General features: G+C 38.3%; 1 long non-coding RNA gene across 1 annotated transcript; it reads right to left on the bottom strand.

Moving 5' to 3' along the window:
• Window positions 1-296: 296 nt before the first annotated feature.
• On the bottom strand, window positions 297-17,013 carry LOC131378570 (uncharacterized). Its single transcript, XR_009207900.1, has 3 exons — window positions 16,885-17,013; window positions 2,452-2,581; window positions 297-1,064 (listed from the first exon to the last, which is right to left on the bottom strand). It is a non-coding gene; the product is annotated as an uncharacterized LOC131378570 (long non-coding RNA).
• Window positions 17,014-17,155: the final 142 nt, after the last annotated feature.

The raw sequence follows: 17,155 nt of genomic DNA, 5'->3' as shown, positions 1-17,155 counted from the left end.
ATAAAACCAACTTATTTACTCTTCATTGTTGAAGTGCAGCTGTAACTTCATCTCAGTAGCAGCTATAGTTTTGTTTGAAGAGCTAAAGAAAAGAGGTAAACTTTTCATCATATTGTTTCTACTTCTATTGTATAAATCTGAAATTCATTGATCCTCTTGAAAACCAAAATCAAAATTGCTTTGTAGAAGGAAGAATTGTAAGAAGAGGAGAAACTCTGGATTCTTTTTAATAGAATATTTCTGCATGGGTTTTCAAAAATTTTCAATTTTTTTTGTCCTGATTTATTGGGGGAGATAGAATATACCTTTATTATTTCAATAACTTTTAATAGTGGGAAAATTTACCTTTTGATTATCATATTAACAACAACTGCCTGATGAGTCAGGGCAGGCATCTGTTAACCAAACTTATTTCATAGCAATTGCCAGGAGCTCACCTGAGGCAAATACTAATGTCTGACTTTTAGACACTGTTTTAGCATCAGAACTGTTTTGCCAAGAAGAAAAAGAGCTTTACTTAAGTGCTACAGGCTTCCTAGAACATACTTTGGTTTCACTCGTGCTCAATGTCGTGCTGACCTTGGAAAAGCACAAAATTCATGGAAGCACAGTACTTACATATTTACTGTGAGAGAATGTGCTCCCTTTTCTTCCTTGTTTGTGCTCTGCCCTATTACACCCAGCTAAGCCCAGGAGCAGCTAATTGACAGCGTCAACAGACGGGAATCAAAGCCCTTCTAGCAGATTTTCAGACATCATGTTTTACAGGGCAGCCCTGGGACACATTCCCAATCTTTTCAATGATTCCATTTCCACCCCGCAACTCTCTTGTTTCTTTTTTCATAAAGGATTCAAAAGCCACAGACAGCGACCTCCACGGGTGGACATTTCAGCTCCAGGACACACAGGGCAATGTGCTGTGCCTCTAACCAGCAGATCATTGCAGAATCTCAAGAGTGGGATCAAGCCACATGCCACACTCTGGGGACCCACCCGAGACCAGTGCCCAGCCTTCCAGAGCCACAGTCCAACACAGCAGACAAGATTTCAAAGAACTCTGGAATCTGGTATAGACACACATAGTTAACTAAATAATTAATAATAAGTATTAAATGTTATTTACATGCAGAATGCTAGATATTATAAGAGGAAGTAGTGGAATTACCTTCCTCCGTGCTTCTTAGAAACAAGTCTAGAGGTATTATTTTATTTTGTTTTAAAGAGATGCTCCATTTCCTAGCCATAAGAAGCTGTTTGGCAATGCTTTGGAGCTGCCCCAAATGCAGCAGAGACCGCTACAACACAGCATTATGTTGCTTGCATTGTCATAATACCATTTGCATTTTACTACATATCACAGACAGGTAATCCATGCATAAGTGAAAAGAGGCAAACCCAGGGAACAACCCTAAAGCCAACCAGCTGGCAAATTTATCTCATTTATAAGAGGGTAAACTACTCTGGGTTGGTATTGCGTCCATTACAATAGTATTTGATACTTACATAAAGAAATCCAAGACACCTGGACATAGTAGGCCTTCCACTTATTAAATAATAAACCTTTTTGATTTTCCTCCCTAAAAACAGCTAAAAGCATTCCTAGAAGGCTAAAATCCTTCAGCAGCCTTGCAGAAGGATTTTTTGGGGAGTTGAGTGGCAGCAGAGACATTTTAGTGGAAGATGAGTTACATTAGCAACACCAAGGTTCTGCTTTGTGGTATACCTAAGACTTGCTTAGACATTGTAGTCTCAGTGATCTCATTCAAATCTGTTTTTTCACCATTTCATTCCGGTCTTCTCCTTCCCTCCCTTCCTGTTGCCCAACGTTCCTGACCAGTGCTCTCATCTTTTCCCAGCTGATCACTTTCCTGTTATGTAACTCTACTTCCAGAACTTGCTTTCATTCACCTATTTCTTCCCTGATGCTTAGTCACAAACTCCTAGAATCCACTCAGAAACACAGTTGAAAGGGAAAAAGCTCAAAGCAACAAAATGTCCTCATTTCAGCTGGGATACAGTTCATTTTCTTCCTTCTAGCTGGTGCAGTGCTCTGCTTCGGATTGGGTATGGGAACAATGTTGGTAACACACTGATGTTTCAGTAGTGCTTGCATTAAACCAGGGACGTTTCAGCATCCCATGCCCTGCCAAGTGAGGCGGTACACAAGAAGCTGGGAGGAAGCATGGCCAGGAGAGCTGACCCAAACAAGCCAAAGGGATATGCTGTAATATGGAATGCCATGCCCAGGATATGAACTGGAGGGAGCTAGCTGGCTGGGAGAGGCTGACCGCTGCTTGGGGATAGGCTGGGCTTCAGTCACAGCTCGGTGAGCAGTTGTGTTGTACATGCTGCTTTATTCCTCCTGCCCTCTCCCTTTCACTTCTAACATTGCCATTTAATTATTATATTTTATTTTGTTTCAGTTACTGAATTGTTTGTATCTCAACTCACCAGTTTTGCTTTCTTCCCCCCCGTTATTTTCTTCCCCAGTGGGTGAGGGGTGGGAGCAAGCAGCTGTTCGGTGCTTTGTTGCCAGCTGGAGTTAAACCACAACATACAACAATACAAAAAGCCACATACCCTGCAAAACAACAAAAAAGCTTAAAAAAAGAGACACACTCCACATTCCATTTCAGGGCCCTATGCTTCACCAGAGGATGGCAGTCCTAAGGTGTCAGCAGTGTCTGTCTAAGGCATCTGAGCACATGTGAATCCCCCAAGTGGGGGAAAAAAAAAAAAAAAAAAAATAGCATGGAAGCTCCAAGAAGAGCAAAACCTGTGAGCCAATGCCTCACAGATTTCCTACAAACTTCAGCTACTGAAATAATTCAAGAGCTTTCAGCCAGATGGAAGCATATGTATTTTGGTTTTGTTTTTAGGAAGATTTTCTGCCTGTTATTAATAAGATGGGCTAAAAAAGGTAGGAGAAATCCTTTCTGCCATAGCAGCATGCACTGAGAGAGTTGCAATTTGGTTGCAAAATCGCAGCTGAGATGCTCCTGTGTTGAAAAAACATCAGGCAGTTTTAGCACCAAACACTACACCTCCTCCATTTTATCTTGGTTGTTTGCTTCGAGGGCTGAAGGCCGTAGGTGATATTTAACAAGGACATAACTGAATCAGAAGTCTTTAAAGAAAAGTTTCATGTACATTGATTGATCAACCCTGCCAAAAAAAAAAAAAAAAAAATAATAATAATAAAAAAAAAATAGAGAGAGAGAGAGCAAGAGTACAGAAATGGACAGAAATGGACCCTGGGTGTGTAGCTGGCATAGGCTGTGCTCATGCCACCCTCTTTTAACAGATCTCTTGAAAGAAGCCTCACTGGAGAAAGGGAAGAGAATTTTGCTGCAGCAGCAACCTTTCAGGGTTTGAGAATTTCCCCATTTACAGCAAACAAGATTTTCATCTTATCTCTGAAACGGAAAATGGAGTGGCACCACATCTCTGCAGCTACATAAACAGTTCACTTGGAGACTTCCTCAGGTGAGAAGCCAAAAATCAACCCGACCGAAATACTGCATCCTTTCCAGAGCTCAGGTATGCCATCCATAAGATTGCTTCCATAAGTTAGATATATTTATGTGGTGTCTCTCTCTCAGAGCCCTCTGGCTCCGTTTTTGCCTTGGCCAGCTTGAGAGACAAACCACAGCTGGAAGGGTTTTTCCTCAGGGCCCCAAAGATCCCAGAGAGGCTGTCAACCTTTTCCTTTGGAGAGAGCAGGCACCCGCTGAAGGCAAAAGGAAAGAGTTTGCCCTTGATCCGGGGGAAAAAAAATCTGGGTTTTATTCAGTCTTTCTCCTGTGGTCCTGCCCCCACCTGGGTCAGGAGCCCAGTCCCTGTCCCCAAGCCAAGAGGGCAGATCCACAGGTTTTCCGGGCTTTTATACAGGAGGAAGGGGCTAGAAGCAGGGACAAGCCACTACCCAATCAGGGATAAGGTGGGAGTGGAACAGAGTTGGGTGACATTCCAGTGTGGGAGAAAGGGCGGGGAAAAGGAGCAGGGACAAGCCTCGGGATGATACATTTTCCAGGGGAAATACACAACAACACATTTAGCCATTTTACTCCACATGTCCATGCTCTGAAGGAACAAAACTTAGGAAAGTTTGAAGTTCACTGATTCTAACTGCTGTAAATTGATTTAAAAACTTACATCCAACATACTTTGTTGGCTGCAATAATTACATGTGAAAGATTACGTGACTTGAAAGCTGCAAGTGTAGAAAATATATTTTTTGAGTTAGCCATCTAACAGCAGCGATGGATTATTTTGGTGATAGAGTTAATTTTAAATTCGAAATAAAGATTTTAGAAGAATAAAATAAAACACAATTCACTGAAAACTTTGTTTTCTATTGCTGCTGGCAGTTCATGTTAAAATTAAGCTACCCACTTGAGCATTCTCACTCAAAAATCTTCTTGTACTGAATAAACTCATATGACCTGAATATGTTGCCTCTGCCAATATCCAGTAAGTGTGGAAAGGCAATAGCCTGAAATTACCCAAGGAGCTATAGAAAACAGTTATAATTGAGAAAATACCTTGAATGACATTTAAGACAAGTCTAACATGTGAAGCATGCAGGAAATACCTATCAATGAAGAGGAGGAAAAAAAAGAAAAGGAATGTTATGTCCATTAAAATTCAAGATACAGCCCTTGAGAATAGCTTGGAACCTCTTAAAAAAACAAAAACAAAACAAACAAAAAAAAACCCCAACAAAACAAAAAAACCCCACAACCAACACAACCCTACTTTTTTTTTTCCCCTTTCAAGTAAAATGTATAATTTTTTCACTTACTCAAAATCTGAGACCAAGATAAAATTGCAGATGTTGCTTTACATGATTGGGACATCTTTTACCAAGAAAAGGCTGCTTTAATTAACCTTCAGTGTATATACACATGGATGCAGTATAAATGAGTTTTTCCACCATTTAAAGGTGACAGTTCTTGCTTTTTAACTCCTTGCTAGTCTAAGGGCACTCTTCTTTCTAAGTGTCATCTTTCCAAAAACAGGAAATTAGGGATAAGTGGAACATCTGATGTTTAAACTTCATTGGGATTCTCAAAAATATTAAAACACTTTTCCCCCTTTCACCAGAACAGGGATATTAGTGACACCACCATCAGATAATATACTGCATCACTTGGCACATAAACAGAAGTTTGGTAGGGGGGTTTTGGCATCACAACACTTATTAGTGGGATCATTTAGGGTGCACCTTGGAAATAGGTATTTCCTCGTTAGTGATGTAAATAATTTTCTAGGAAAAGAGCAAAGCGAGAAAGATATTTTTGTCCATAGGGAAGCTGAAAAGTTGGGTGGAAGCTGCCTTTTCGTGTGCCTCCATTTTTAAGACTCCTACTAAAACCTGGTACTTTATAATTCACCACTAGGCTGCAGGCAGAGAAAGGTAAGGAAAGAAAAAAGAAAAGGTGAGCACAGGAAGATTCCATCCAGGTCCCTGAGAGAAAGGAGAGAGCCAGGGAACTAGAGGCAAGATAAACTTTTTGGCACAAGCATGCAAAAGGGTGATAGATGCAAATGGAAGCAAAACTATTAATCATCAATCCAGGTAATCAGCAGAGAGCACAAACCACAGAGTCAGCACCGTGAGGGAATCAAGCAGGGCTATGCAAACGCTCATCCAGGATTTGATCTCCGTTCACAGGAGGTGACAGCAGAGCTGTCCATTGAGAAATCATTTCCTTCCTTAGCTCACCACTGTGAGCACCAAGGGAGGAACTGATGTTTAAACAGGACATCATTTCAGGCCACAGGTGTAAGCACGTACTAGGTCAGCACCTTCCCAGGAACAGAGGCTATTGGCTGCTAGCAGGCCTGGCTGTCAGCTGGACCAGAACAGTTTGGAATGCAGATTAGCAGCAAATGGTACAAAAGCCCTGTGAATCTGTCTCTTTGGGGGAAGAGGAGGAATATGGAACCAGAAAAGAGTAATCCACCAAAACCTGCAGTGTTTCAGTTTGGGGCAGATGACACAGATTGTTCTTAAACTGAGCAACACACGGTTTAAATGCTAGTATCTCAACAGATTTCAGTTATAACTCTTATTCTTTCCACTAGGAAATGTATTTAGTTCAAGATTATTGAGAAATAGATGACATCTTATTATCCTTCTTTGAAGCAGATTTTGGTCTTCCGGTGGCCCAGCAAGCAGTTCCCACACATCTCTCCCCTTTCCATTCAGATAACTGTTTAGCTTTGACTCCTCCTACATCATCTTCTTTTAAGGTCACTTATAGCACACAGGATACATGTTCATATCTTGATTTAAAAGCAGCACACACATTATGTTCAAGAGGTATTGCAAATTAACATCACTTTCATCAGCAGTATAAACCCATCCTCTTATTTATTCAAGCAATACTAATTAATGTTCAGCAGTACTACAGCAACACAAATTGCAAACAGAAACACCTCTTGGAAAAACTGACAAAAAACAAACAAACCCCACATAGAAAGCACCCAGACTGTTCCAATACATGTATGGACATGTCTTGAAAATTATTTCTCATGGAGGTCTATATAAAAAAAAATAAATGAAGCTTTTTCAAATACTAGCAACAGGTAGTCAAAGGAAGAAATAAAATACTTAGGCTCCCTGTAGGGTGAATAATGCTGTCTTGGCTTACTGATTTAAATCTCAGTATATAATTTTACATATAAAGTCATATTTACAGTAGTAATTTTTGAGAAGGTGTGTGTGTATACATACATATATATGCAAAATTTTATTAAAATTACAAATGAAAATGCCTCAAATGACAAGGATGAATGCAAAGTGAGAAACAGAATTCAAGTTTTGTTTAAAGAAAAGGTTATCTTCAGGCTTCATCAGCCTGTAACCTCACCCATGTGCAATACACACTACAGCCAGTTTTGCAATCTTCAGGTTCCCCCCAGTGAGCACAGTCTGACAACCTCTGCATCAGCACCTGCATGAGCCCAGGTTCACCTTCCACAGAGGAGAGCAGGTGCTCTGAACCCTGGAGGAAGGTGTGTAAGCTCCCACCCATAGCTCCAGGGCATGTTTGCAACAGGGTTGGCTTTCAAAGCTCTGTGTTTTTATATCTTCACAGAGCCATAAAATCATTTCCTCCCTAAACAGAAATCCAAGTCAGGATTTATTTTTAGACAAATTACAGAAGTCATTGCTACTCTTGACGCCTAAATGAAGGGTTAGAAGTAACCTGTCCTCTTGGCATACAACTAAGCTCCGCTACATTCAGAGATGCTGTAATTTCAGTTGAAGTAATGTCCTGGAATTACTCTTTTCATTTTGGGCAGAGTAGATGTTGGCCACATTTTTATTCACAGGCTTCTTGTTGTTGTTTCTGACTAGGGAATTCTCACAGTCAGACAATATTAACTTTGGAGATATCCTTTTTTATGTGTTTACTTTCAGCCTTTTACTAGAAATGCAGCACAGTCTGGGTCTCTAGGTGTTCTTGGGCTTACTGGGTTTAGTCTTAAGTGACAAAGCCCAAAACACCACATCAGCTGCTTTCCCCAAGCATGAGAGGATCCCAGAGAAAACCATTTCAAAGCATGAGCAGGTTTTTTTCTGTTACTTTTTGTAACTGAAACTTATTTGCCCATATCCCTTATGTCTATTCACAGCTGCCCTCTTTCAAAGCTTGAATTAATGTGGATGCCTCAAAAGAATGATTTCTAAGAGGAAAACTCTGTCACTTTTCAAAAACCTGGTGTTTACTTCCAGTGTCTAAATCTTAACCCTTAATGAGTAATAATGAGTGTTGGAAAAGGCACAAGGAGAATTTTTGATGTAAGATCAGAGGCAACTCAGAAACTCAAGGACACTTGATAAGTCAGAATTTACCTAATAAATGAGCTGCATTTTTGAAGTATTTTGATTATGTTATGCTTCGCTTTAGTTTAGACTTTCATGACAGTTGAAAGCAAAGTTATCTTTATCAGAGAAACATTTAAAATTAAATTGGTTTGAAAAACAGCTATGTATGATATTAAATTGTAAATCATTCTAAAGTTTCTCAAGAACAAAAGGTCAGACACATAGCTCATGTAAATCGGTGTTGCTTTTTTGATGTTAATGGCATTGTATAAGTCTCAAGTCAAGATTCAGTCTTTAGCACCCTTAACTTCAAGTTTAAAAATACTTTCTAACAAGATTTGCCTTTCTGTTATCCAGATCTGTCTAAAACTTAGCAGGGAAGACAAACATACTAAAACAAGATCTAAGAAAGCAGACCTGTAAATCCAAAAAGAAAATTTTTCCTTTAAACCTTTCTCTTCATCACTCCTCATTTATTATTCCTTTATTTTCATCATTTCTACCAATCCTCTTTCTCCAAATGTGAAAGGAATACTCAGCTATCAGCTTAATATTATTCCTTCATCACAGTTTATAGTTTTTTTGTGGTTCTTTTTTTTTAATTATTATTTTTAAGAAAGTTTCTCCCAGACTCCAGTCACATTGTGAGTCATGCAAAAGTCTTCTGGAAACTTGAAATTAGATGTGATAGAGACATTAGACACTTTATTAGTGTAAAGTGCCACAGACATGCAGACCATTTACTTGAAAATAATTTCTATGATCAAAAGAGTTGCTGGAAAAAGGGCAGCTGGAAATTTATTTGGCATTTTATCTGGTAGAAGATACATGAATTAGTGGATAAAGTTGTTCCAAGACTTAGTAAAAAGCTGCATGTCTAGAAGCTGTAGATACTTTGACCTAGCACAGTTAAACAGGCTTCCATGCTTCAGTTACTGTAAAAAACATGTAAACATCTCATCAGGAACCACATTCCACTGGAATGGTCCCAGAGATTTTAATGACAGCAGCCAAACAAAGACTCAAAATTGTATGTCATTTAATTACAGGAAAAGGAGACATGGGGAATTGAAGCGCTTAATGGAAAAGACAAGGAACCAAATCTCAAAGCTATTACCTTTTTTTTTTAATCAACAATTTTAAAAAAATTAATTAAATGATCATTTAAAGGAGTGCTTTGCTATACATTTAATAAAAATACTTCAAAAAACCTACCTGCTGTATATCAGCCCTACTCCTAATGCAAACTTTTGCAAGAGAGGAGCATCTCTGATTACTTTGTGTCATCCAAGGCTCATTTCCTCTGGACTCAGCAGACCCACAGATTTTGTATACAGTAGGTATAAGGAAAGATGAGAAGGAGAAAAAGATTTAAAAACCCAGTCTAAATAGTCAAATTAAATGAAAGTGTCCTGTCCAAACTTGAATACACTGCTGTGTAAAAGGTATGAACAGACAAGAAGGATTACCTGAGAGATGGATGGCATCCCTTTCACTGCTTCCACTCAGAGGTTTACATTTTAAGACATTTGTCAAGGCAACTCTTATGCTCAGCCTTCAGCCCACTGCTCTTCCCGGCAGATCTACCTCACTAGCTATTCAGACTTCCATCTAATCACTAGAAACTCAGCTGGAACTACCTCATACTTAAAGTGTAGTCAGTTCACATAACATTCCTTTCAGGACTCTTCAGCACGGCAGCTATTCTCTCTGTACCTGCCATTTGTCCTACAACGGCAGTACCTGGTACTTTAGCAGAATAGAAAAACCACTGAGCCTACACATTATTAATGAAAGATATTGAACAGAACTGAATTTAGGAAAGGCCCATGAAAATCACACCCTATGTATCTTTGAATTTGACAGATAAATACTCTCAGACTGTGCTTCTCCCAATTACTTCTAAACTTACCTATACAACGTTTCCCTAACAGGCTTGTGAGAGTATCACATAAAGTACTCTAAACCTTACAACTTCTCTTTGATTTGCAGGGCTCATTATCCCAACACAGGAAGAAATTAGATGGACCAGGCATAATTCAATATCATAAACTCCACATTACCATCTTAATGCCTATATTATATGAATATTTCAGCAGAAATTGAAGGTGGCGTGACTGCAACTCCAAGACGTTTGATCAAACACACAAAGTACTAATTTTAGAGAAAGTAAAACCCAGAAAACACACAAACATGAAAAAAAAAAAAAAATCACTTCCTTTTCTATTCCACTTGCTAAGGTTTGTTTGTGCAGTTAATCATGGAGCGGTTTAGCATCAAGGAAAGATCCTCCTTGTAAACATTTACAACCCACACCTTGCACTCGTCCCCTACTGTTTCAGAATTCTTGATCAGGCCCTACTCTTTAGGGTAAGTTCAAAAACTCTCCAGAGATCCCAAAACTGGGCTAACCCATAGGGCCACCACACAACTGGATCACAGTGTTTAGCAAGATTATAATAAGAAATAACATCTTGCAGTGTCTGAAAAAAAAAATCATTACTTCACCTCTCAACTCAAAGAGCATTGCTATTTCCTTAGTCCAAGGAGGATTAGGCCAAGAAAGAGCCTTGGCATCATGATATTTTCCAGGGTACAATGCCCTGGATGTTAAATGTCAGTCTTCAGGATGAAAACTCATGGCTCTGACACAAGCTGGCATTTATTGGTTCTTCCTTTCCTCCCAGGATCTAAACTGATTTTACTCAAACTTGATAATTTGTTTAAAAATACTTTCAATCTACTGAGTTATACATTTGAGTTAGATGCACAACATACAATATTCCAGCTAAAATAAAACACATGAAATTTTGCCTCCTTTAAAATTTTGCAAAAATAACAGTTTAGGATCTTAAAAAATAACATGCAAACTGGCTACAAGTGAATAACTTAATGCAAAGGTTTAATTAAAATTTTAATAGCAGAAACAAGCTAGAAAGATGAGGGTGTGGTGGGATAAGAAAGAAGCATTTAATTTTCTTCATGCCTGGGTAAGAAATTTGGCTATGCAACTGAAATAATTCATCATCCATATTTCCAACACCACCAGTCCTTGAGGGCAGCTGTTCTTCAGATCAATTGTTTGAGAATCCCTAAGAAATAGTAATCTTTGCCAAAGAAGTGACCCAAATAATTTTGATGTTTCTGCTTACAAAAAATGTCAGAACCATAGGAGCCTGATTTTTTACCTCCCCAGTTGTATCAATTTTAGTGCTGAGAGGAGCAAAAGGGGCAGTGCACTTGATAATCTTCTTAATACAAAACTGATATCAAGGTTGCCACTAGTGATACACAGCCAAATTCTCTTCTGAAAAGGAACAGCAAGACTTCTCCCAGCTCCTATATCATCGTTATCATATTGCTGTTCACGCATAAGTGACAGAACATGTTTGTAAATTGAAAACAATCACCTATTAAAGTATCATCTATGTGCGTAATAATCTTTAAAGCTTCAACAACTGCTAAGCAGTTTATGAACTTTGAGGACAGCAAAGGCCAGAAATTTCTTGGTGCAAGTATAAAATCTATTTGTCTAAAATAACTGACAATTAAAGACAAGAGAACTGTTCCTACGGAACTCCTAATAATAGGTGCTTCTATGAAGAAAAACAAACCCAAATAATTGTTCTCTTACTGGCTCAAAATGTTTGTTATTCAATTCAGACTCAGCTTTCTCCTTACATGCTGCAAACCATCAAAGGTAATATAAATACATTTTTTTAATTTGGGGAATTTGAAGACTGATCAAATGATGAATTTGGATGACTGTGTTTATTAAATTAAGAAAAATAAGCCCTTAGTCTTAGGTATACGCCTCAATAACTGTGCAGATATTTTAGACACATTTAAAATTTCAGCTACCTAATTCAAAATGGAAAAGAAGCACCACTTCTTTTCTCTGGTGTTTTGTACCTCCTAGCTAATAACTAAATATATTCACTTTTTTGATTACATTCTTTCAAGAATAAAGATGCCTGACCTTCTACTCTATCTGCCTGTTCAGCTGACACCCCACAAAACTAAAGCAGTAGAAGCCGTGTACTTTAAGGTGTTGATTTTCAAAGCACACCAAAATATCTGTGTACGAGAGTACTTCCAAGACACATTGAAATCATACATTTTAATTTCCTCAATAAATAGATTGGCTACTTATTATGTAAGAAAATGGATATAAAGCAATTAAAATAGCTTTATAGTCAGGAAGCTTATGGAAGTGCAAGGTGTGTCCATCATAAATAGTATTACCGTGAAAATTTATATTAAAAGCTTTCAGATATAGCATTCCCTTCTTTTTATCCAATAACACTCAGAAGTCGGATTCTGCTGACAATTAGCAAAACCATGAACCCGATGCACGCTGTATCCTGACTTTCCCTCCTACCTTTGTAGCCACGTGGGAGGAGGTAGGATAGGTATTGTACTTTTTTTTTTTTTTACTACAATTCAAAAGCTCATTTAGCTCTGATGCTCCCTTTCCTTCAACAAAAGATAAAAAAATCATAATCTTTACTTGGATTCTTTTGCTGTGTGGCCCTGCTTAGCATTTCCCCCCTCTCCAATTCTAGTCAAGGAACAAAAAGAAAGGATTTAAACTCCAAAGAGACATTCGATAAATGTATTTCTGACACTGTTTTCCTGGAAGCACAGCTGATGCTGTGAGGTGGATGCCGAAAGGCCTCTCAAGTTGAAAGTACAGATGCAATGCAAAGAATTACAATAACATGTCGTACTGTGGGTTGTGTGGTCTACATAAAACCACAGATTTGGAAACCATCTTTTTGTAATGGGGTAAGTTTAGTCCGTCCTGTTCCCCAGCAAACGTCCTCAGTCCTACCCCAGATCTCTCCCTGCTGGCCTTCACCCAGAGCTCCAGTCTGCTCCTCATTTCCTTGTCTTTCAAGGGAAAGCTTGAACACATTCAGACTTCCACGATTATCCTTGTCAAAAGGACCAGGGGTTGCAAGGCTGACAATATACAATTACCTTACAGAAGAGGAGGCTGAAGGAAAGTAAATGGACCATCAAGCATACATAGTCGTGCTCTGCCTGGTCTCCAGCAGGTACAAAAAACACCCACATACAGCTTTTTCCGATGCTAAAACAGATCCCTCGAGTGTGCCCACAAAATGTTTGCTCTTTGAATGCAAAGAAAGCCACACTTTACAGAGGCAGTTGAAACAATAAGAATGATTTTCAGAATAAACACCAGAATCTAGAAAGCACGCACAACCTAAGGCGAGATGAAGTGCAGAGTTGCACTCTTCCAAACTGTAACATCTGCTCTCTGATAGTACAGGTGCCTTGCAAGCCTTCTTGGCTAAAACACGAAAAACATGCTGACTACACCGTGAAACTCAATGCAGTTTTAATTTGGGTTTGATTTATAATAGTTGAGTTCTTGGTATAGTCAAAGAAATTTTACCTGAGATAGCTTCTTGTTTTTTGCCCTTAATAAAACTATTATATCATTGTTGATATTGTATGGACTAACACATACATTTTTGTGGGAGAATTTTACATATTTCTGGCAAGACTGCAGTGGCAACTATTCACTGAATTTATGTTCTCTTCTCAGGCAAGTACTCCTCAGGGTAAAGAGGGAGTACGTTCCAGACTGGGCTAAAACTTAATTCCAGGCCACATCCGTCTAGGTGTCAGCGCTAAACTGGCTATAATGTGGAGTTCAGAGGTGTGTAGATCAAGCTGCCTAAAATGGTTTGAAGTGAGCCTCCTTCTTCAAAATGAGCTTAATGACTACAAAAATTTCCAAAGGCATTGAACTATCTTCCATATAATCTGCTGTTCTCTTCAGTGCAACTCTGTACTTGAATGCCACCAGGTTCTAACCTCATATACTGTAGGGACAGATGCACATCAGACAATGAATTTGTAACCTAAGAGTAAATATATGCACATATCATAAGTGCTAAAAAAAGCGTTCCACCAAAAGTACACGCACTTTTAGGGGATACAAAGAAAACAACCCAAAACCCGATTACATGATGTAAAATAAGTAGCATCAAACTATTACTGAATTAAACATTAGTTCCACTTGAATAACCATTGTTGTTGCTGTTACATTTGCATTCTAGTTCGAAAAGTACCCTTGAAATTCCAGTTTGTTCTTCCTAATCTTCCAGTTTATCTTTAGCATTAAATCAGCATAACAACTGACTGTGATTTCACTACAAATTTTATGATTTAACTCCTGCTTCTTTTCCCTAATCTTCAGTAATCAAGTATAAACACTGCTTTACTCAAAGCATCACATCAGATGCTCAAAGTTTCTATATTTTTTCTTGAATTTCCATTAAGTTCTTCTCCAAAGAATCTTTATTTTAGACCAGGCAGCTCTCACTCATAAACACAAGCTACTTTCTGTATTCCTACACATCAAGCTTAACATTCGGCAGCATTTAAAGAGATTTTTCCAATAAGCTCATTTAAGAAATCCCATCTAATTAATTTAGATTATCATTGCAGTACATCACCTTGGCTCCCTTTGCAAATGCTTGAAGCAATTATATCACTGAATGAAAATCCTGAATAGTATTAGCACTGAAATTTACTGAAAATACCTATAGTCAGATAAGAACAGTTCCTCATTGTGGCTTTTTGCACTAGTAGTCACACTTGATCAAGTCCACTGAGCTGCAACAGCCAGCCCACACTAAGAATCTCCTTTGCTGCTCTTAGGAGCTATGATGATGAAGTACTTTACATAATTCAAATAAAATAGCATTTCAAAGCTGAGTTAAAAACATGCATCTACCAAATTTACCTGAAGCTTTCCACTCAGTCACACCCCCACACAGCACTAAAGGCTGCTTTCTCACTAAGGCCACCAACCCTTCACATCACTCTCCCTCTAACAATTTCATCACCTTGGGATTTTAACTCCTAATCAGAACAAAATGCCTCAAGGCCTCCATCATAGATCAGTTCCATTTACTTTTTCATTTTCCCTGTACTTCACTTTAGAGAGAGCCTGCTAAAAACAATAAAAACATCCCACACCATAAAATCCCCTATCTCATTGCCTCCTTCTTCTTTAACAATATTCTTTCTGCCTTTCTCTCCTCTGACAGGAAAACCCTCTGGAATTGCCAGGTACTCCCTACCATCATCAGTGAACCACTACTAAAAGTAAATGTGGGTAAACAGGAATCTAACTAGTAGCCTAAAGTGGTTTATGATAACTGAATTGACTATGGGTATCTATGGACTTATTTGTTTTTGTAAAAAGATATATTTCAAATAAATTAATGTGCAATAGTACATTATTCAGTGCAGTTATTTTCAAAAAAAATTGGTTTCATAAAAAAGAAAAAAAAAATCCCGTGCTAATTTCCCATAAAATTAGCTCGATGGATGTGATACCCACTAACTCCTTTTATGCCTTCATACCTCATATCCCATCAGCAGCAGTTTTATAAGCATCAAAACACCAAACTTCCTACAGCTCTCAAAGTCATCCAGGTAATCTTTTTCAGAAACTTTCACATTATTACAGACTTACTTGCTGAAACCTCACCTCAAATCCTCAGCCCATAGTTCATTTATTTGCCCCGTCCCCCCCAGCAAAAGTGGGGATCATCCAGGTGGGCAATCCCTCTTCAGCTCACCTGAATCCCTCTGGCACACATCAAAAAAGATTCCTCAGCAATCAGGAATAAAACCAAGTTCATTAAATTTCCTCTTTATTAGTAATTTCCTCTATTTATGTTTTATCTCTAGTTTGCACAATTTGTTACTGCCACATATTTGAGGATTTGTTTAATTAAACAAGATTTATTTTCTTGAATGCAACTACATCTGGCTTGGACAAGCCTGAAAAAATATTCTTATGCATGCAATATTCACATAGAATTATTAAGTATTCTTACAGGTGACAACACATGATTTATGCCCAATCAGAGTTTTTTGTTTAGGGTTACATTCAGCTCTTTTAAATTAAGAATTTTTCACAAATTAATTTGTTAGATATTGTGGTTTGATTAAACACATGTGCAGGCTAATAGGTAATAAAAAGGACAATTTTCATCGCATAAGTGTTGCTCACATTCCTCATAAATATTTTGGTTTCTATAAAATTATCACAGAAAAAAGTTAATTTCCTATCTACCTCTGCTTTATGTATTGGAAGGGTCAACTGGTTTATTTATTGGAGGGGTCAAGGGACAATATAACTTAAGAAAAAAATGGGAACAAACCTGCTTCCATAAACATTTTACTGGGAAGGAATTACTCTCTCATTAGGAAAATAAGTTGGGAAGGAGCTGAGGGAGGCAATAACAGAGCTCCTGAGTGGTTCTTTTACTCTAGTTTCTTTCTACAAGAGTCTGAAGGACTTTACTTTGATTGGAACTGCCCCCCTTTGTTCACTTCTATACAGAAAATTAAGAAATCAAAAATGAAACTCAAGTAATTCAAAGCAGCACTTTTAGAACAGGAGCACAAAGCTGTATTATATGCCCTTTAAACAGTATATGACTACATTGCTATTCTTTTATAAATGAACACAAAAGGCAAGGGAACCAACAAGAAAATGGACATAAGAAAATAAAATCAAGAGTAAAAGTGGGTTTTCACATAGCTTCATCTGAACTGTCTGCTTTTCTCCAGAAGAGACAATCATCAACATTTGAAAACTTAAAGTAGCTAAGCTGTTGTTAAGGAATAAAGTAAGCATAATTTCTGAGATCATAAAGTTATGTAGGTTATATAACAAGACACAAGTAGTCTATTTGATCACAAAACACATGATTTTAGAGAAACTTTTGAAAATTGCTAACTCAGAATGCATAAGCTCCAAAAGTTACTTAAGCATTCTCACATAGTACTGTGCCACACCTTTCTCAGATATAAGGTTTAACCACTTTCTATAAGCAGGGACAGGAATAAGCAGAAGGACAATGATAAACTCATATCACTTTAGTAAATAAATAGAGAAGGAATGTTTGGCTGTGTGACAGAGGAGGTACTACTGACACCAAAAAAAGGCTTCAAACATCAGCACCTTGTTATGCAAAAGTCTCTCACACCTTCTCTATGTAGCCTCCCACAGGCAGCTCCACATGGATCTGGCACTTTCTCTCCTTCTTCTCTTTTCCTTCTGCAGTTCCAGCTGGCTCCTTCCTGTCCCAAGCACAACCACCTAACCCTATCTATACCTCCCTTCCCCACAGCAGAGCCAGCTAACTCACACTTTTATCACACCCATGGCTGTGAGGGCCAGGCTGTTCCCACTCTTTTGTAATCAACACAGCTGCAATATATCAGGGGCAAGATTACCTTCAGCACCATCTCTATCTG

Source organism: Hirundo rustica, chromosome 5 (genome assembly GCF_015227805.2).
Source record: "Hirundo rustica isolate bHirRus1 chromosome 5, bHirRus1.pri.v3, whole genome shotgun sequence".
NCBI lineage: Eukaryota > Metazoa > Chordata > Aves > Passeriformes > Hirundinidae > Hirundo > Hirundo rustica.
Note: the sequence above shows the minus strand (reverse complement) of the source record. Positions and strands in the feature narration are given on the sequence as shown.